This window comes from Neophocaena asiaeorientalis, unplaced genomic scaffold (assembly GCF_003031525.2).
Source record: "Neophocaena asiaeorientalis asiaeorientalis breed wild unplaced genomic scaffold, Neophocaena_asiaeorientalis_V1.1 scaffold251, whole genome shotgun sequence".
NCBI classification, from domain to species: Eukaryota; Metazoa; Chordata; class Mammalia; order Artiodactyla; family Phocoenidae; genus Neophocaena; species Neophocaena asiaeorientalis.
The window spans coordinates 11174630-11196366 of record NW_020173377.1 but is presented as its reverse complement, the minus strand read 5'-3'; positions in this window follow the sequence as shown (position 1 = coordinate 11196366).

Sequence of the window (21737 nt, the reverse complement as noted above, 5' to 3'; positions counted from 1 at the left end):
GGGCCGGGCCCGGCGGCCCCGCTCCTCCCTTCCGTCCGCGCGTCCGTGCGAGCGGCGGCGCCCGGCCGGCTCCCTTAAGCGGAGGCGCCTCCCGCCGCCTCCTCCCCCTCGCCGGTCCCACCCTCTCAGCTCGCTCCGGCGAAGTTTGCGCGTCAAGCCCCCGGAGAGGAGCCAGGGCGAAGTCGGAAACGCAGCCACCTATGGAGAAGCCGGCCGGCTGGCCCCGGAGCACCAGCGGGCGGCGTCGCCGTAGGGCCTTCCCGCCCGGGGTCCGACCTGGGGCGCAGGGGCCGGTTCAGCGAGCACTTGGATCTCCGCTCGCGGGCGGCCGCACGGCTGTCAAAAGCATGAATGGGAAAACGCCGCCGAGCGGAAGCCTGGCGTGGAGGAAACCACTGGCAGGCGAGGAAATGCGGCCCAGGTGCAGTCCCAGGTGTCGGCCCTAAGCCCACCACGGGAGGTCACAGCGTGCTCCCGGGGTATTTGAGCTCGTCCAGCAAAGAGGAGACCATGAAATCAGTGTAAAATGGAGTGGAGGAGAGAGAGACCGAGGCGAATCCATTTACCTGTTTTGGAGACACTACCCCAAATTTCTTTATTTCTCTTTCCAATGCTCCTGGAAGTGATTCATTTGCCCCGCACCCCCCCGCCAAATCTAGTTTAGTTTTAATTCAAGCCGTTGGTCTCCCTCTTTATGATTGTCTTTGCCTGGGCAGGGAGGGAACCTAAGGTTTAGGTGTAGGTACAGCATTCCTAGAAAATACTGTTTTCTGTTAGATATTGTTCACTAAATTAAGCATTGGCTCACACAACTTAGCACCCCTCCCCAATACACAGACTGCGCGCAAAGCTTTTGCTCAAGTGATGGGTAAAGATGATAAAATGAAGGGCTACTTAATGAACTAAAGCACCTGAAATATTTGAAACAGTAGCAGACCACATCAAGCACTTTCGATTAAGTGTTCTTATCATTACTCTTCCTTCAGACTGATGTGAAAATCTGCAGCCTGAGACATGAAACAATGATTTTAATCATCATGTTTCATATAGCAGTAATATCAGCACTCCTGAGGCACGTGTGTCATAGCTGCTTGCCTAGAGGTGCTTTCTTTAGGTGGGGAAAAAGCGGGCTTATTCAGGTTTTTTATCTAGAACATCTGGCGTCATAGAGGTGGCCAACTTCTCTGCTAAAGAAACAAAGTCCAACTCTCAGAAACATAAAAATGTTTAAAAAGAAGAGTAAAAATAAGGAAATGTTTTTGCAACCTAAACTCAATGCAGGGCTCCTGTAGAAAATGCTTGTTCAAAATTTAAAGGCTTTAGTGAAAAAAATTAAAAATAAAATATATATACACACATATATATGAATTTATTTTTTAAATGTTTAGAAATAAGTGCGTACATTTTTTCCTGGATTGCATGCAAACAAAAGTTCCCCAAAACTATGGAAGCTTCCTGTCCTTATCTAAGAAGCAGAAAAAACAGAATAAACAAAAATGGTAGAAATGATTGGTAGGATTAAAAACCGTATTTCTAAAGCTTTAACTTCCTGCATAAGAGCATCAATGAGAAAAAAAATGCATAGGTAAAACATAATTCCCTTAGTAATAAGGTTCCTAACTCTTAACCAAGGCCCTCAATCTTGGATGTCACCAATGCAGACCTTCAATTTTTCATCCAGATCACTGAAAAATCTGTAGAATTACAGAATACATAAAAACACCTAACTTTAGTTTTCTGAGATTAAAGTGCACAATTTATGAATTGTTTTGAATTTTCTAATTCTACATTTAAGGGAAACAAAAATTTGAATTTTATGGCATTTGGAGCTGCCATTAAAAAGAAAAGCTTAGGGCCACCCAGCTATATAGGTAAAAAAGACAGCTTGCCTATTGAGTACAGCCCTTCTCTGATCCCTGAGAGTAGAGGGTGAGAATGAAAATAAGGGGAAGAATGGCAAACATGAAGTACAGTCCTACTTCCTCAAGACACTGCTTGATTTCCCCCTTTTTACATGTGAAAATACTTCAAGATTCACTAATAGGACTTCAAGCCAATGGGGGTCAATATGGCAATTTATAATACTTCAGCTTCTGTCCTTATTCTTGTTTCATACTTCCCCCCCCCCATTTTTTGATTGGTTTAATAAAGAAAACACGACAGGCCTTAGAATAAAAAATACTAAATATCCTCTTAGTATTATGATAGTTACTAAGAGAAATTGTTACTAATAGCAGCTATCAATTATTGGGCACCTACTAGGTGCCAAGCATTGCCGTAGGTACCTTTTTGCATTATCTCTATTAATATTCTCAATTGTGTAGGGTAGGAGTTGTATTACTATTTACAGATAACGAAAATGAGGGAGGGCTCTGGAGCCAGTCCCTGTGAATTTTTTCTGGGTTCATATACTGGGTCTTTCACTTACAAACTGTGTAACGTAAGCAAGTTACCTAACTTACTTGGACCTCAGTTTCCTAATCTGTAAAACAGAGATAAAGCCAGGTTTCTGAGGATTGCATAAAAAGATCCATGGAAAGTACAAAATAACACAAAACGAACACTATAAACAAGTATCTTATATCACACGGAGCAATTCAGATCTATTCTCATCTAAGAGATGTGTCACCAAGTTGAAGAAGATGTGAGCACCAAGAGAATGACAGGCAGTTCCTGGCCATCTCCCTACCAATTCTCTTCTGCTGCAGCCAATGCATTTTACTACATTCTCTTCACCCATGAGAAAGTCCTAACCCCTTCCAGAACACGCAGTTTCTGATATCCATAGTTGGTTTGGGTTTCTCAACCGTTTGAATGAGTCACCAACAAAAGCCAAAACTGCTAGCTGAGAAAGTACAGTTGTCTGATACTCAAATCTGGGCAACATTTAAAAAGTGTTCTTATACAAAGGGCACTCTCTATAAACAAGAGTACGACAGAAACTCAAACACTTGGTTTTATAATAAAGAACCTGATGACTTCTTAACCTAAACACCCCTCCTTTGCACCCAAAAAATATTTTAAAACATGAACAATACAATTTACATTCATTTACTGTAATTATTTTCATGTAATAGCGTTCCTTGTATGCTATCAATCAGTTCTCCTACCGGTGTACTTCTGATGATGTCCTATAGTTCTGAAGATCTTCAGCATCTGTCTGTACAGATAAATGATATGTTTTGTAAGGTTTGAGTAATGCAGATTCAATTTATCAAACCGCTCCTGCTCGCCTACCACATACCAGGCACTCTGCTAGGCACCAGAGTAAACACAACATCGTAATTTCACTGAGGATGTGAGAAGAATGAGAAGTAGGGGAAATTTTTTAATTTAATTTTAATCAAAATGCTCTTATGGAAAAAGCTGTCACCACCAATTAGACTGTATGTGGCTTAAGAACTAGGCCGTCAGAAGTGAAACGCTGCCAAGTTCTGAGTATTTCATCCCTTCCAGGGATGTATTTAAAAGGTGGCCTTACTTCACCATCCAAATTTAGGGATGTTCCCAGTAGGTGCCAGGGTAACAAGGTCTCTCTTTACAAAAAGGATTCTTTGCACAGCAGATTCACTTGTAAAATGCTTTGTTCAAAGGCCAAAGGCATCACTAAATACAAAACAAAACAAAACAACAGCAACAACAATAACAAAATCTTTAGATTCGGTTTAATGTAAAATGGCTGAAACTGTCCAAAACTTGCCTAAGATGCAAGACCCCACACAGCCAGCCTTTTTATTTGGAAAGCACCACCAGTCCCAATACAACATTTTAATAAACTTGAAAACCAGCAACTACAGTATATTTATGTGTGCAAATTACAGGGGAGATTCTCCATTATCAACCCCAAAGGATTGCAGTCACTTGAGTAAAAAGAAACTTGGAACCGCTAAATTAGGAATGTGTTGCCTTGGGTTGCATTATCTCCTCCTAAAATTGGCTGTGCCTTTGTTCATATCCTCTCTCCCTCCTCTGACCACACCTATCTCTTTCCTTCTTTCTTCTGGAGACAGAGCCAGGGCTCTCTTCTGCATAAGGGGTATGGCAGGCAAGGCCCCTCTTTAACTGTGCTCCCTCTAGTGAAATACCTTACAGCCTGTTATAAATACATCAGTATTCCAGAAGGGGGAGAAGAGAAGAGTGGAAGAAATTTAACTCATCAGCTGGGTGGCTAGAATTGCTGACAATCAAATGCGAAATTAGGAATAATAAGGAGAGTTGCAAAAGTGGAGACTAAAAGATGAAGGTAATTATCTTTTTAAAGGCTTAACCTGTATGCATAGTCATTCTATAAACTGTGTCATTTGCCCAAAAGTTCAAAGCTTTGAATTTTTGGTTTGTTTTCTTAATCATATGTGTGTAGCTACATACAAATTCTCCCAAAGAATCATTCACCAGTAATAGCAAACCGCTTGAAAAGAGAGAAAATTTAACAATACACCTATAAAAAGGTATTAACATGTAACTTTAAACTGAATAAAGGCCCAAATGTTTCTAGGAATTTAATACCGGCCTGTAATTTTGAACGATTGACAAATTTCATTTAAAATCTTCATTTAAAACCTTCAGGTTAAAGAGTTTTTTTAAAAAAGAGAGAGAAAGGATTAAGTTATAGGAAAGGAATGGAAAAAATAGCTAAATGGACTAACATTTAGCTATAAAAAGCAGCTGACTGTATAGTCATAGTTCTAAGCGCACTGCCTCAGATGCACTAAAATGCAAAGATTAAACACACTGTTAAAAATAATTCCCTATGTCACCTTTGTACCCATCAGCTCTCACTGAAGTGATGGTAAGTATTACCATCTTATGGGCCCAGCAGTTAAGAACAGGTGTTCTACAGCCAATATGCCCAGGCTGAATCCCAGTTCTACCACTTATTTACTGTATAACTCTGGGGAAATTTTGACTTCTCTGTGCCTGTTTCCTCATTTATAAAATGATGTGGGACTTCCCTGGTGGTGCAGTGGTTAAGAATCCGCCTGCCAATGCAGGGGACACGGGTTCGAGCCCTTGTCCAGGAAGATCCCACATGCCACAGAGCAACTAAGCCTGTGCGCCACAACTACTGAGCCTGCACTCTAGAGCCCACGAGCCACAACTACAGAGCCCATGCACTGCTAGTACTGAATCCTGCGAGCTCTAGGGCCCGTGCTCCACAACAAGAGAAGCGACCGCAGCAAGAAGCCCGTGCACCGCAATGAAGAGTAGCCCCTGCTCGCCGCAACTAGAGAAAGCCCGTGCAGCAACAAAGACCCAACAAAGTCCAAATAAATAAATAAATATGATGTAAAATAGGAGTATCTACTTTACGAGGAATATTAAAGAAGTTAATAGTGCAAAAGTACCCTACCCTAGAGCTATCATTACTAGCACCATACCTGTCACATAAGAAGCCCCAATTCTAATCTAGCCATGATATGCTAGCAGATCATTCTTGCAGGGTAAAGCACGGCGTTAGTTTGTCAGTCCTTGCTCTAACACTTTTGGGGGCTCAGCACTGACCGCTGAACTCAATAAAAACTTTTCTGCTAGCACTCCAGGCCCTTTCCAGTTGGCCCCAGGCTCAGCTCCACCGCATCTACAGTGTTCCCTCTTGCAGGTACCCTAGAGTCCAGCCCAAATGACCAATTCATAGCTTTGAATATGCTCCCTCTCCAGATCCCAGCTCTCAAGCCTTTGTTCATACAGGCCACGCCATCTGTAATATGTCCCCCCCTTGGCTGAAATCCTACTGTTCAGTTACATTCCCCTTCAAGTTCCATTTCCTTAACAAAATCTTTCCTGATCTTTCACACTAAGCTCATAGGAACTCATCCCCACTTCTACATCTAAATCTAAATTGGACTTCCTGGACTAGGGTTAAGAGTATATGCCCCGAAGGAAAAAAAAAAAAAAAAGAGTATATGCCCTGAAATCAAGGTGGCAATGAGATATATGCTTAGTCTCCCAAGGATTAACAGTTTGCATTCCAACATAAGGGTGTCATTTGGAACATGGAACCCACCTCCTCACAAACCATAAGATGTGCAGTGTCCAGGTCCCCAAGCTGGTCAGCAAAATGCCTTAGGGCTGAACTCTAGGACTAACAGTATAGGTGTGTTAGTACAAGAAGGAAGGAACAACACAGCTTTTTCTTCCCCCTTTCTGCAGCAAAGTTCCAGTCCTAAGTAAAGACACAGATCTAGCAAACACAATCCACCTAACTTTTCCACATTCTTTGTGTACCCCCTGATCCAGGAACCCATCTGGGTTTGTACTGCTTCCCCAAAGGCAGACTGCTCCACAAAGGCTAGCAACCCCTTTCCACCTCTAAAACAAAACCTTCCATCTCTTGGTAAAGACAGATGGCATGCAGATTTTACTACATTTCACTAACATGTGAATGAATGACTATGAATGAATGCAGTTCCCTATCTTCAACCCCCAACCTAAACGCATATTTTCTCATACAAAGGGCGAGACCTGAACCCAAATGACTCTCCAGATTTCAGGGTCCCTAAACCTTTCTTCCCAGAAACACACAATTACTTCACTCCCCGGGCCTCTCTGATTTTAAATGGCACCACCTATGACTCACAGCAAAGTTTTGACGTTTTATTTTAACCTATTCAAACCTCTCTTTTGACATAAAATCTGCAGGACCCGGAGACCATGATCTTCTCCACTTTCTACTGGATCCTCCTCTCCACCACACTGCTGCAAGTGAAGGAACTTCGGGAGCCGAAACGGTGAATCAAAACAAAACCACTACTGGTAGGAAATCTATTTGCTGCTTTCTAGAGCTTCTTGCCTCCACTTCAGAAAACAGGGATCTTCACAAAACATTAGGATTTTTCCAAATGGTTTCTGGGGGAAGTGGCAGCACAGCAGCAAGCACAAGTGGATGATTAGAAGGCTGGAATCCAACTTACCAAGTATTTCTTACAAAACAGGGCCAAATAGATAAACTGGACTTCATCAAAATCATTAAACTTTTGTGCTTCAAAGGACACCCCGAAGGAAGAGAAAAGAACCCAGAGAATGGAGAAAATTTTTGCAAATCCAATATCTGATAAGGGACTTGTATCTAGAATGTATAAAGAGCTCTGACAACAACAACAACAAAAGACGAAGAATCCAATTTTTGTGATGGGCAAAGGATCTCGATAGACATTTCTCCAAAGGAGATAATACAAATGACCAACAAGCACATGAAAAGATGCTCAACATCATTTGTCATTAGAGAAATACAAATCAAAACCACAATGAGATACCACTCCACACCCACTAGGATGGCTAGTAAGGAAATAAAAACAAACAAAAACAGAAAATGACAAGTGTTGGTAAGGATGTGGAGGAATAGGAATCCTTCTACATTGTTGATGGGAATGTAAAATGGTGCAGCCCCTGTGGAAAACAGTTTGACAGTCTTTTGAAAGGTTAAACAAACAATTACAATATGATCCAGCAATTCCACTTCTAGGTATACACTCAAAGAACTGAAAGCAGGGACTCAAAGAGATACTTGTATACCAATGTTCATAATGGCATTGTTCACAAAGCCAAAAGGTGGAAGCAACCCAAGTGTCCATCAACTGAAGAATGGCTAAGTTAAATGTGGTATAGCCAGCCACACAATAGAGTATTATTCACCCATTCAAAGGAATGAAGTACTGATACATGCTACAATACGGATGAACCTCAAATACAAGCTAAGTAAAAGAAGCCAGACACAGAGGCCACATATTATATGATTTCATTTATGTGAAATATCCAAAATAGGCAAATTCACAGAAACAAAGCAGAGCAGCGGCTTCCAGGGTTTGGTGAGAGGGGAGGATGGAAAGTGACTGTTTAATGGAAACGATGCTTCCTTTGGGGGTGATAAAAATGTTTTAGACCTAGATAGAGGTGTTGTCTGCACAACATTGTCAATACACTAAAAATGATTAAAGTGGTAAATTTGTGGCATTTAAGTTATATCTCAATAAAGCTATTTTTTTTTAAAGCCAACATTAAAATCTGGAAAATTTCACACAAAATTCCAGATTGACTTCTCTTGAAAAATCTTTATAATCTCACACCAGTGGCCACAAGCTCCCTCGTAACGACCATCAGTTGGAGCTGAAGTGGGTCCTGGAGCCCATTTCTGCTACTGCCTAACCATGGACCATAAAAGGACACATTTTGTCTCTGCCTCAGTTAACTTCTCTGTAAACGGAGGATCAAAACAGTATTTACCTCATCAGGTTGTTACAAGGAGTGAGTGAATTAATATGCTTAGAAGAGTGCCTGGCAAATAGTTAGGGCTCATTAAGTGTTAGCTACTTTTACATTTTATGATACCTCATTTTCTTCGTAATAGAGGTAAATGGCATTTGCTTTTCAATTTTTTTGCTCGTTTTTACAAATGAAAGTCTAGCATATAATGTAGCAATCCAAAAGAAAGAAGTAGAAAGACAGCCAAGATGGAAGTTTTTTAAAAGTGACATGCAAAATACTATGCATAATATGTGCCTGTTTTTGTGAAAATGTAATAATGATGATGACGATAAGTCTATCACAGACAACAGTCTAGATAGCTTTGGACTTATGGGTACTAGGGAGGGAAGGAATGTAATTGTTATGCTTTTTATTAGGGTTTATATAATGTTTAAATTTTTTTCCAGTTTTACTGAAATATAATTGACACATAAGATTGTGTATGTTTACGGTATACAATGTGATGATTTGAGATACTTGAGATAGATACATAGATATGGAGATATATATATCTCAAAACAATTACCACGATAAGGTTAGTTGACACATCAATCACCTCACATAGTTACCTAATTTTTTTAATAACAAACACTTATAATCAGGAACTATAATAAGCATATTCTTTAAAAGATGAAGAAACTCTAAATTAATTTTGTTTGCGACTTCCATGAGGTTATCATAAAATTCCACGAGGTGAGCAGCAATAGCACAGATTGATAAAGCCAGAGGCCGCTTGCTTTGCTTTGAATCCCAGAGGCTGCGATTCCCAAAGCACCAATCTCTCTTCAGTTTCCTTCTTACTTAGGGAGTACACACTGCTATGTTTTACAGCTGCTAACAGAAGAGAGTCTAAACTGCTTGCCTGGCAGCCAACAACTTTCACTATCTGACTCAACATCCTTTTTTTCCAGTTTTATCATCCATCACGCCCCCTTACAAAGACTCCACTCCAGCTAAATAAGACATAAAATACACATCCTTCAAATACTTTTCCACATGCCATCCTTTTTTAAAAAAAAAATTGAGGTAAAATTCACATAACATAGAATTCACCATTTTAAAGTATGCAACTTAGTGACATTTAGTACACTACAATGTGGTGCGATCATCATCACTATTTTGTTCCAGAACATTTCATCACCCCGAAAGGAAACCCTGTACCTGTTAAGCAGTCACTCCCCGTCTCCCATCCCTCCCACAGCCCCTAGAAACCACATCTGTTTTCTTTCTCAACAGATTTGCCTATTTTGGATATTTCACAATGTTGAAACCGTACAGTATGTGACCTCTTGCGTCTGGCTTCTTTCAGTTAGCCAGGTTTTCGAGGTTCACCCATGTTGGAGCATATATCTGTAATTTTTTCTACTTTATGGCTGAATAAAATTTCACTGTGTGGATATGCCAGTTTGTTTATCCATTCATCAGGTGATGGACGTTTGGGTTCTTTCCACCTTTTTGCTACTGTGACTAGTTACATGCCATTATCTTTTCCCTTCCTTCAGCTTCATGTGCTAATCAAAATCAAGCTTTCATGTGAGTTTCAAGTCAACTCTGACCTTCCCCAACTTAGCCTGGCCCAAAGTCCTCACCTTTTTCTGACTTCCTTTATCACTTCTATACCCAAGGTAGCAAACTGTCACCACATGGCAGTGGACTCAAACTGTTTTCTTAAATTGCTAACTTTGAAAAAAATTAAGAAAAGTCATTAAAGTTAGGATTTCAGTTCCCTTAAAATTCTGAAAGGTCTGGGTTATTTCAATAACCACAGTTTAACTGCTTTCACTGCTTTTACCCTTGCCCTCTATATCCTATCTCAATATAGTGGCCAGAGTGGTTTTATTAAAACAGAAGTCAAATCAATGTATTTACTTATTACATTTGCTACATCTATTTCTTCTTATTAAAAGGTAAGTGCCACAATGGCAGGGACTTTGATTTACTAATTAATTCCCAGTGCCTGGAAGAGCACAGCATATAAGTAGGCACTCCATTAATATCTGTTGAATGGATTTTGGGACTAGGATCAACTGGCATTGAAAAGGTAAAAGCCCTTTGAGATTAGTCATGAATTTAACAGCTTCTCATAGTTCCACCTGGTCCACTTCATTCCTCCACATGTCTGATCCCTGCAGTCTTGAGTTGCGATACTTCTTTACCCCCCTTGTCACTGGCTTCCTGGTATCCTATTATACTTGACTTTTCATCGGAACAGTATTCAAAAAGGGTAAGTCATAATTATAGTCTGTGAAAATCACCTCCTATTCTTCTCTTTTCCTCCTCAAGGATAATCCTTCTCAGTAAACAGTTATGGACTAAAGAGGTCCTTTGGCATATTTCTGTCAAATGTTTCCTCTCTACCTTCACCTCCCACTCCCTCATATCCCACCACTGCCAGTTGCCGACCAACATCTAGGAAAGCCCTGCTTCTTGCTTCTCTGGCACTTTCCAGACATTCCACAGTGAATGCCATCCTTTGTGATGACTTTGATGATCACTGAAAGATACCTCTGCACTGCTGGCCTTTCAGCTTTGGGCTGGAAAATTTTAAGGGCCTATTTTGAAGGTGGAGACTTCAGAGCTGCCCAGTCCTGTTCTTCTAAACACCTTAACAAAACTGCTACATCCTTCTACAAGCTCCTGTTTCTGTTTGGTAACAGTCAAAATGTTATCTTTGCAGATGCATGTTCATGTTGTCCAAAATGTTTCCATCTTTCCAACAGATGCCTAAAACCTTAACTGAGGCATTGCATTTGTTGCCTAAATATGTAAGTTGATCAATTTCAGAGGCTGAAACTCCTTTGGTCTTTCCTGTTTGGGTTCTGTTCAGTTTTATCCTTCAATGACTCATCTTAAACTGCATCTTAACTTGGAAGCCCCCCTCATTCCTTTCAAGAGTAGATGGGAGGATGCATCTTTTTTTTTTTTTTTTAATAAAAACACCTTCAGAAATTTTTCTTCTTTTTCACATTATATGAAACTTACCACCCTCCTCCCCAAATAGTAAATGAAAATAGTGAGTATGTAGTGAGGAACTCAATCAATGGTGACTGCTATTTTTGTAATGATCTGGGACTGCTTACGAGCAGAGCCAGCAGGCTGGGCAAAGGCACTGGGCCCAGAAAGTGCACCTGAAGTTCTCTGGTCGGTTTTACAATTTCCTTACAATCTCCCCTGCCCTCAGCAGCTGGGTCTACATTGCTTGTAGAGAGAAGAAAACAGGAGCTCGGGAAAGTGGAACAGGACAAAAATGCAAGAGCACATCTTTAGACAACTTCACAGGAAAAGGTGAATATGGATTGGTGGGGGGGGCGGGCGGTGCAGGTTCCTATCTCCAAAGTATTCCAAAAATTTTAATGAATTTGGGGGAGGGAAGGTTATTTAGCAGATTTTATTTTGACAAACATCTAAAAATACTGTACTCTAAAATTCACTGTCATTTCATATTAATAAGATCATATTCAATGATCCAATGCTTAAAATTGGAGACCTTACTCAGATACCTTAAATTTTAAAAATTATCATCCTTTGGTAAAACTCAAACTCCATTATAATCAGAGGCACTGCAGCATTTACTCAGCTGTGCTATGTTGAAAGAACCAGTTACCTTTTCTTTGGAGGGCAGGCCAAAAATCCTGATCGATTTACCAGTGGATCTTCATCTGCTGTGATTGTAGAAGCTCCTTCTTCTTAATTTTGTTCAGACCTACAAAAAAAGGGGCAAAGCGATGAAACAATGTATAAAATTAATCAGAAATCTACAATCTCATTAGTTGCCAGGTGTCCCAAAATTATATGTGTTTAAAATGTTGAAGTGTTAAAATTCGAGTCACTTTACCAATTTTACAACAAATGCAATTCAATTTTTTTTTTACAATGAACTTAATTGGCTATATTTATACAATAAACTAAGAACAAACAACTATTCAATATGTTACATAGAGTCAGCCTCCTGGGGCTTAAAATCATTGTGTGTAATTTGCCACTAGTGAGTTTTCACTTAATTTTTTAAATGGCTATTCAGAAAGCCTGCTCCTATGAAACCTGTCAGATTTTAACCCACACATAACACACTGAGTGAGAATATTATTTGGAAAGCTCTCTCTGTCCTTTATCATTCAGCAGTTTATAAAAGCAATTCATAATAGTACAAACAGGAAACAAAAACTCAATTAAACCATCTTCCTAAAAAAACACAAAGAAATTACCTGTTGCCTTATCTGCATATTTTTGTACATATGCACTCATACATATTTCAAGTAGAATGTGGGTACTACTCAAATTAATTTGGGGAAGAGCATTGAGTTATGGAATCAAGGGATTGGAGATTAACAAACCAGAGTTAGAAATTAAGCTGGTTTTCAAGTTTGACATGCAGCAGGAGGGAAAAAAACAGCAAATGTGGGCAATGACACAGCTATGGAACAGATGCTGTCCAAGTAGATAAAGCACAAGGCAGGCTGATTTCATATGAAAAATTCACTGGTAATACACTTCTCTTCCTATAATCCTCACTGGCTATACACCAAGGCTTTGCTCAACTTTTATTTATTATCACGTACTCTAAGACGGCAAATATTTCTATGGTTTGAGGTGCCAATAAAGCATCTTCCAAAGTCAGTGGCTGAAATTCTATGCCATGTTTGAACATTTTTTCGTAATTACCTTTATTGGCTTTTAAGTTATTCCTGGATCATATCCTTCCCCTCTCCCTTTTTTAAACAGTTTTATTCACCCACAAAATGTTACTCAGCAGTGTAATCATTCAGTAAAGTAATCATTCCTACAATCTTTATAAGCCAGCTGTTTCTCTTTCTCAGATTTCTAATTGCTTCCCAGTCTCCTATCTTTTAAAAATTTTCTCTGATTTCCATTTCAGTGTTCCTTTTCTGCCTTATTTCCAATAAAAGCCACTATCTTGTTTAACATGTCTGTCCTGAGCCAAAATTCATTTCTTTGCATTCTAAACATTTTACGGCTATGCAAAATCACTCAAAGGAAGCTACAAATTCCCAGGATACAGGCAGCCAATAAAGATGTTACGTTACAGATAACCACCTCTTTGAAGGTGATTCCTTCAAGGTAGGCTGGAGATGCAGATACAACAACACCGGGCATCACGTGTGCTTGACCCTACTTCTCTAAGTCAAGCTGGTTTTCAGTTTTCCATGAGAACACTTCAGCTATATCTCCAAAGTATCCAAGGAAGTCATCAGAGTGCTATGAAATCTCCCCCAAGATAGTGTTTGCCTTAGTAAAAAGAATTCACCGTTTACTAGCCTGAATACTGTAAAAATGCTTTAAGAGAAACCCTGTTCTTAGAGAAAAATGGTAGTGGCAGTTACTAAAAATAAGCATTTAAAAATAGTAACTCTTCTACTTAGAGTAGGGGTCAGAAATCTTTCTTTAGTAGGAAAAAAGCAACTATCACATATTTGTATATATTCTTTCATTTTATCTTCACAATAACACTGTGCTCAAAAGAGCTGTTATTTATGATCTCCATTTTACTAGTGAGGAAACAAACTGAGGGAAGGTCATAATTTGCTCAAGATAACCCAGAAAATAAATGGTTTGAAACTGGAACCAGAATGGAGGCCTTTGGTGCTATTTCGTTCCCTTTCCAGTATACCAAACTGCCTAAACAGCAACTTAATTTTGTTTTGCGAAGAGAAACAAATAATTTAAAAGGAAGACTGGAGAACATTTTCTAACAATAGAAACATACAACTTGATAGCTTTTACTCATTCACCACCTACTATGTAACAAGCATTCAACAAATACGATTTTTTAAAAGATTTTTTAAATGGCAACCCATTAGAGGTGGGAGAGGAGATGGAAACAAGAAGAAAGAAAAGACCTAATCTGAGTGTTCTCCAAAGTCCTGACAGGCATAAATTTAATTTATTTACCCTTTTTTAAAATTTTTGGTTGGGGGGTGGAAGATGGAGCTTGTAAAAGATGGCTTTCTTCTAGAATAGCTGCCTAGCCCATGGTGACCCTTTTTGTAAGCACCATATAACCCAATGCCAAGTAATGCTTGTACTATGAAACTCCAAACTCCTCTCGTTTTGGTGAAAGCTGGACACATGACCCAAACTGAGACATTCAACTGGTTCTCCTGAGCACTAGAAATTGGGACGAAGAGGGTCTACTCTGGTCTACGCTGCAAGCTCCCCCATGTGCCCTCAGTCTCTAGGAAAAAGCCAGCCAGCAAAGACTGACGAATGAACATGCTGCTCAGAGTACATCAGCCCCAGGAGGCCCTGAAGCCCCACAGGACAGAAAGGGAAACAGTTTCTGCCCAGGGGGTTCTAGGGCTTTCCTGTCCCACGTATAGTCTCCCAGAGGACCCAAGCACATCCTTCTGTAGGGTTTTAAGAATCCCCTGGACCTGAAGGGTAAAAATGCCCCCCCCAATCAGAGCTTGAATTTTTAGGAATTGATTTCTGATAACCGCAACAAAAATAATCTTGCTCAAGACAGTAAAACTTCTGTACTAAAAATAAATAAATAAATAAAAGGGCAGATATCAGCAGAATTTGATATAAAAGAAGATCCTGTGGAATGCCCAAGGGTTCAGAAAAATCCTCTCATTAACTTTAAACAGCAAAAAGCCCACACTGTTACATGGGCACTGTTATATATCAACTTTAACAAAGAAAATGACTTATTTTCCAGGAGTAACATTTCTACGTCCTTTTAAGACTCTGAGACCCTTGTTGCAATTTATGGCATAATCTGGATCACTTCTTCTTATATAATTGAGTCTATCAAAATTAAGCACTAACCATGATACAGGAAAGAAAATACAGGCTAAACTGAGTTGGTCCTGTTTTTAAGCATAGCAGTATACACTTTCTTTTTATTTCCTGAACTTCCTTAAATTCTAGGCAAACCCTGGAGCTGCAGTGTGAGAATGCACCTCAGGTGCTTGCAGAGGCTGTGAAAGGGAAGAGAAAGGGCTAGAACGGTGGGCCCAACAAGGAGGGCAACACAGGTTTTGACTTGATTCTATCTTCTAAGCTGGAGGTGAGGGAAGGCGGACTCCTCTCTCCATCTCTCTAGAGAGGTTTACCCCAGCCGGTTTATTTATTCAGTGAAAACGTGTGGAGCACGTGCCCCATGCCAGGTTCTGTGCCTTGCGGGCACCAGAACCAGGAGTGTATTCATTTGAGCTGCCTAACTCCCAGGTTACACATTTTTCTCTCCACTCTTTGACTCTCACTGCAAAGAACATGGGCCTAAAACAGTTCACTTTTTTTTCTGTTTGCTTGGTGATCTTAGGAGGAGAAAAAGGGAACTTGCTGCTATTATTTAAAAGTTAGAAGGATTCACTTAAAATTCCGTATTTCCACTTTCTCTTTGAAGGTCCAAAAATCTGGCCACTGAGGCCAGCTTTCCCACATGGGGATAACTGGCTGATGCTGCGTCGTGGGCTACCTCTTGTCAGTGGGCATGTACTTCCCAAAGTACGCAGCTTGGCCACATCACTTATTTTCCTTCCAGGCCTGTCTCCTGTAGGCAGCCAAGCTTGTGATACTGAGCCTTTGTCATTTTCCTAAGTCTCTTCTCCCAAATGAAAAACTACAAACCAAAATTTTTAAAACAGGTTACATTGTCAACTGTAGGCATATTCTCCAAAAATATGATTTGACAGTGTCCCTAGTTTATTCACTCTCTTCCCACCCAAGTTCCACCTTGCTTTCACCCTAACCGGTTTTCTCCCTGGCAAAGCAAATTTAATAATGAAACTCTATACAGTCGGCCCTCCTATCCACAGGTTCCACATTCGTGGACTCAACCATCACTCATCTGGTCGGGCACTATGTTTACAGTCTGCAGTTGGTTGAAACCGTGGATGCGGAACCCATGGACACCATGGACTGGAGGGTCCACAGTGCAGTACTGGAATAAATCTCCCACAGATACCGTCAAGTTTTTGCACCTACTGCTCTAAGGGTCACTCCACTGAACACAAAAAAGAGTTTGAAAACATAAAGAGGGAGCTGAAGCCAGTTACTAGGAAGGACTCCAGCACCTCTGGCCTACGCTTCAGGGATACGTTTTAGTACCTGCAGTCAGTCGTGGGCTTTCCTGACCCTCCATAAAACTCCTCACGCGAAGTCTTAACATTTTAAAAGGAGCCTCCAGGGTTTCCCTGATGGCACAGTGGTTAAGAATCCGCCTGCCCATGCAGGGGACACGGATTGGAGCCCTGGTCCGGGAAGATCCCACATGCTGCGGAGCAACTAAGCCTGTGCGCCACAACTACTGAGCCTGCGCTCTAGAACCCGTGCGTCACAAATACTGAGCCCGGCCACCACAACTACTGAAGCACATGCGCCTAGAGCCCGTACTCTGCAACAAGAGAAGCCACCGCAATGAGAAGCCCGCGCACGGCAACAAAGAGTAGCCCCTGCTCACCGCAACTAGAGAAGAACCGCACGCGGCAACGAACACCCAAAGCAGCCAAAAATAAATAAATAAAATAAAATAAACATTAAAAAAGAAAAGAAAGGAGGCTCCATTTTCTGACAACTTCTACATATCCACACACATTGAGCCCCTCTTCTCTCCAAAGGGTTCAACATAGCCATCCCTCCCTCCCTTTGCTATTTAAGTCTCACAGCTCTCCCATCTCAAGCTCTCCCATCTCACGGCTCTCCCATCTCTAACTCCCCCAGATTTCACCGAGATTAACTGGGCTCTCTATCCTTTTAGCTCATGGGTCAGCAGGCCATTTTTCCATTAGTTGTGACTACAGTATACTCTTTCACCAGTAGCCTTAAGAGAGAACCAAAAGTATAATAAAATTCCCAGTAGTTCTCTAATTTGCCTGCACAAAATCCTTGGTCAAGGCAGTGGGTTTACAAGTCGATTTACAAAAGCACACAAAAACAATAACAATAGTAGCAGCTGACATGTACTAAGCACTTACTATGTACCCAGTACTATTAACACATAGTAAACCCTTTACATGTATCATCTCACTTAATCGTCCCAGGTCTATGATGTCAGAACTTTTACTCCACTCCTTAAAAAGAGAGAAAACTGAGGCTTGCGAGGAGAGGCCGATTAGGGGCAGACCTGAGGCAGGTGCATACTGGAGCTGAGCTTGTGCCATTCCTTCCGCTGCCGCCCACAGCAATTCCTACCTCTATTCCTCCACACCTGCTCTTCTCACCACCTTGAATTCCTTTCTTCCTACCTTCCAAGAAACTCACCCTTCCTAAGTCGGTTTCTTAGAGGCAGGGTCTGCAACATTTCAACCTTGTATCCCCAGGGCTGTTAATAAATGTTTGCTGAACAGAATTAAGTTAAAGGAACCACAGGCTCTGACACCTACCCATCCACTCAAGTTAACATGGGCCTGGGTGGGATGTTCTTGCCTTGCTAAGAACTTGCAATTAGGCCTGAGCAAAAAGTAGCTGTTCTGACATTTACCCTCACTCTTCCCTGACAAACTCACAGAGAGAGTTCAACACTGAGAAAGTCCTGGGAAGAAGGGAGTAGAGGTAAATCACAGCCCAATACTACTGTTGTCCTCTTCACAGAAGAATAAAAAGTCTGTGGAGTTAAATGCGAGGATGCCAGCCTTGGGGGACAGAGAGGGTTTCTCCCCCAGTATTCTGCCAGGGGAACACTAATCTCTTATTACTGAACTGGGGTTATGGAATTCTAAAATTCATAGAAATATACTCAGTCAAGTCATTGCTACTGTAAGTAGTCCTTTAGGAAAGATGACAAATAAATGAACAGCTAGCAAATATTTAGCTCTGGGGCCATACATATTAACATTATCAGTAATAATAACTCTTACTGAATGTTTACTCTGGGCCAGACCCTGTGCTAAGCACTTTGTATGCCCAGTCTTGTTTAGACTTCACCACATCCCTATGAAGAATATTTATAAGTGAGGAAATGGAGGTCTATAGTAGTTAGATGGCAAGATCATTACCAAATGGCTTACAGTAAAGGCAGTGGCTAGTGGGACAAATGTGTAATTTTTATTAACAATGCTTGCAGGCTTTTTAAGTTCTTCTATCCTTCCTCTTGAAATAATGCCACCTAAAGGCAGGCTGAGTAACCTATTACAAATCTCACTTTCTTCTCTAAAAGATCCAGGAAAAATCCCTCCTCTTCTATTAAGCCTTTCTAATTATTATTTGTATAGACGGCCAATGCTCACCTATATCCACATTCTCCTCTTCCTGAGCACACAATTAGACTAAATTTCCCAGTATTTGTTCTAGTAAGGTGTAACCATATGACTGAGTCCTAAAACATGAACAGAAATGTTTGGGGCCACTTCTAGGTTTGGCCCAGACAAACCTCCTTGTCTTGATCCTCAATCTCTCATACCCTCTACTGGTCAAATGGAGAAGGCTCCAAGCACCTAGAGGTGATGAGCAAAGTCACAAAATTTCACCCTTGAATGACTGGGTGAAGCAAGAGCCTCCTTGCCAACCCACACTGAGCTGTGACTTGAGTGACACGTAAACATGTATTGTGTTAAGCTACTGAGGTTTTGGGTAGTGACAGCAGCCAACGTACACTAATACAGTATTATTGTTGTTACTATATCATCATAATTTTCATTATCAATGGCACAGCTATAATTGATTGAAAGTGTACTAACAGGAAATACATACCTATTTTATTCATCATTTCTCATTATGAGGTAGGTATTATCTGCATGTTACAGGTGACAAAAATTAAGGGTAAGAGATCAATAATCATTTCCTCCTCTGAATATTTATAGCATTTACAATCTGAAAGATTTACTTAGTAATTAATTATGGATTGCCTTATACACATTGCATTGATAGGTTAAGTAGTTCACTCCCGTAGTTAGTTGCTTTTTCTTGTACCTATAAATTATTTTCCTCATCTGAATAGAAAGCTGCTAAAAGGAGGGGTAGATCTTATATCTTTAAATCCTGTATCACTTCACACATTGTATAAATATACAAGTTAATTAATTGATATATATTCTTTAAATTATCTCTATATAATGTGTGTGTGTGTGTGTATATATCTATATAGATATAGATAGTGTTTTGGGCCACAGGCCTCTTAGGTATACCTGACCAAGAAAAATGGCTTATTTGCTATGAAGAGTTACTTAGTATGCTATTTATTTCAGACCCATCACTTAATGAGTATCATTAATGCAATTTTTCAATACTATAATTACATGTGTAAATGTACATACACAGTACAGTGGCTGGCATACATTCAATGATCGATAAATGATTGTTTCCCTTCTCCTCCATACCAATAGCTACTTTAAGTAGGGTCAAATGCTACTTGAAGAAAAAGAAAAAGAAAAATGTTGTCAGTAAATAGAGGCTGATTTTAATTACAAAGAATATTGTCCTGTCTGGGAGGAAGACTGTCTAAAATGTCAGGAGCTAGAGTCAAATGGAGATCAAACACCAGTTACAAGAGTATCCCATTTGTAAAAATCTGTGCAGGAACAGGAACTCTGGGCAAGCTGAGGAGCAGGGCTCACTCCTTCACCTTCACCACCAGTGAGCTCAGAATGGTGCCTTGGGACCCACCTTCTATTTGCTCAATTACAATTCTGTAGGTCTGGCCACATGGGATTCCCTAGAGCCATGGTATCATTATTTGTAGCCAAACACTAAGGCGCCCTCCTACAGCTCGCAGAGTATTTTTAATATTTTGTTCAAAAACAACACACCGGATTCTGAGGAAGATTTGTTCCTTTGGAGGCTGTTTGTTCCCAGCCTTCATTTACACACAGGACTCCATTTCCAAAGAATCTCATTAACACGATAAAGATACTGGCTTTCTTATGGTGATATTTCACAATAACCACATATAGCAATTCTGTGACACGATCTTTACATTAGCTAATTAATGTAAATATTTCAATTGTTGTTCATTTAAATATCCTGTTCCAAAAAGTCTCTCTTCTTTAAAGAGTTCTTTCAGGATGAAATGGAATGCGAATGTGGGTCAGTTACTGTATTTGGTACAATTAAAGTATATATTTGGACTTCTTACTCCTGCTCAGTGATCAATTGTAATATTTACTTTGTTGATGAAATTGGCTTCTCCTGGGGTAATTTTCCCTTTAACTTCTCCGTATCATCCTTAACGGCAGGCAATAAGGTTAATGCTATGATCAGCTATTACGTCGGCACATACGACTTCTGCTGCTGTTCAAATATAGCAACACAGAGTATACAACACCCAAGCTAGAAAAATACAGGTTTGAAAATTCGTGAATCAAACTCTGGATGATAACTTCTTTTAAAAATAAATATTCCTTAAAAATGTTTAACAATATTATTTTTAAAATAAAAGTCTTTTAAAAATACTCAGTGAAAAAAGCCAATCTCAAAAGGTCACATTTATGTAACATTCCCAAAACGACAAAATTATAGAGTTGGAGAACAGATCAGTGGTTGCCAGGAGTTAGAGACTGTGAGGGTAACAGGAATGACTGTGCCTCGGAAGAAGCAGCACAGGGGAGATTTTTGCAGCGATGGAATAGTTCTGCACCTTGATTACTGTAGTGGTTACATGCATCGACAGATGAGATAAACTAACACAGAACTATACCCATACCTTATATACCAATGTCAATTTCCTGGCTTTGCTACTGTGCTATAGTTAGGTAAGATGTAATCAATGGGAGAAACTAGGTGAAGAGCAACCAGGACCTCTCTGTACTATCTTCACAATTTCCTGTGAATCTTGAATTATTTCAAAGTTAAAGAAACAGCTAAATGTTGGATTATAAATATATTTCACAGAATAATTTATTCATCCTATAAAATTATAAATAATACCCAAGCCTATGCAAATATATTTTATCATCTGATTTTCCATTTTGTATACAAATGAACTACCAATTATCTTGACAGAGGCAAGGAGAGAGTGAAAATGGAGTAGGTTTTAGAATTGGTTTTGCTGTCAGGATACATACTGTTCAGGACAATGTAACATGGACCACTTTGGCAACCAACATCTGGATGTCTTACAAAGGGCAGGAGGTATACAATGTGTAAAAACTAAGAGCATGTATTTAAAGACTTATTTTAAAATCTGTAAGATTCTGCCATTAAAAAAATAGAGAGCCATGAAATAGTATACTTTAAATATAACAACCTATTTGTGATATCAAGATCCCAATGAGCATATGATTATATGCAATTTGCAAAATGCATTATTAGACTTATGTGATTATCAAATATGAGATTTATTTTCTTATGTACACATGGCAATCATGTCTACAATTCAAACATCTCTCTGGCTAAATTAATATAAATTGCTGCAATGTGCCAATAATAAATGAGACAAAAAGAATTCCAGAAGCTGGGAGATGCAAATTAAAGCCAGTGTAAGTTATTTTCACTAGGGCTTTAGACAGAGATCTTTTTATCACTGACTAAAATGTAACATTCTGGGACTACATCAAAAACATGACTCCCCGATTCCCTGTATCTCACACCTAAGCTGG